This window comes from Galeopterus variegatus, unplaced genomic scaffold (genome assembly GCF_000696425.1).
Source record: "Galeopterus variegatus unplaced genomic scaffold, G_variegatus-3.0.2 Scaffold14530, whole genome shotgun sequence".
NCBI lineage: Eukaryota > Metazoa > Chordata > Mammalia > Dermoptera > Cynocephalidae > Galeopterus > Galeopterus variegatus.
The window spans coordinates 16,457-17,434 of record NW_007740641.1 but is presented as its reverse complement, the minus strand read 5'-3'; the positions used below and the strand labels follow the sequence as shown (position 1 = coordinate 17,434).

At 38.0% G+C, this 978-nt stretch overlaps 1 protein-coding gene across 1 annotated transcript in view; it reads left to right on the top strand.

Annotated features, from left to right (window-relative positions):
• Nucleotides 1–622: 622 nt before the first annotated feature.
• Nucleotides 623–978, top strand: part of LOC103581994 (N-acetylneuraminate lyase-like) — a 10,206-nt gene continuing 9,850 nt past the window's right edge. The window contains exon 1 of the mRNA XM_008563685.1: nucleotides 623–641. The gene's annotated coding sequence lies outside the window, so the exon portion shown is untranslated. The remainder of the gene's footprint in view (nucleotides 642–978) is intronic.

The window sequence follows — 978 nt, the reverse complement described above, 5'->3', positions numbered from 1 at the left end:
GCTGAGTGGAGAAATCACTAGATTTAGAAAAACAGAAACAGAAAAACAACCCAGGTATTATTTGGAGTAGGTTAAGAATTTCACAAACTGACTGAATGGATTTTTAATAAATAATAACAAAGAGCAGTGTACAGACCTTGGGATTAGCTAAATAGTAATATTAAAAAAGACTAAATATGCATTCTTTCCAATTTTTCCTGTGTCTTTTAGAGAAGTCAACTATTNAACAGATTAAGTTTTTATTTTATCCACATTTAGAGATGAAAATCTTTGACTCATGGGCTGGCGCCTGGCTCACTTGGGAGAGCGTGGTGCTGACAACAGCAAGTCAAGGGTTAAGATCCCCTTACCGGTTGTCTTTTTAAAAAAAATAAATAAAAACAGAGAGAAAGAAAATCTGAGACTCAGACATACTCTTTAGATTGTCCCAGGCTATTCAGCCAAGAAGTGGTAGAGTAACAACTAAACCCTATTAAGTACCAACTAAACCCTCTTTTTATCTTAAAAATGGGCTTTATTCCATCTTACCCTGACTTTTCAAATGGTGCATGGAAGAAAGACTAAATGCAGCACACAAAGAAGTCACAAGACTAGCAGTTACCCCACTTATTACAGAGACNAGGGAGTGAAGAATGTTTTTGGTAAGTCGCCTTTGGAGATTTCTCTGCATGTCTCTAACTCCGTCCTTAAAACATAGATCTCATCTGATTAGTGGCTAAGAGGTCACACAGAGTCATTGTGTCCCAGATTTTATGGAGCCTGGCTAAGCTAACTAGAATTTGTGAACTTGTACACTTGCCAGTGTTAGACCTACAAAGCACCTCAAGAAATAATCTCATTTGGTGGTATGCCAACAGATTAAGTTTTTATTTTATCCACATTTAGAGATGAAAATCTTTGACTCATGGGCTGGTGCCTGGCTCACTTGGGAGAGTGTGGTGCTGACAACAGCAAGTCAAGGGTTAAGATCCCCTTACC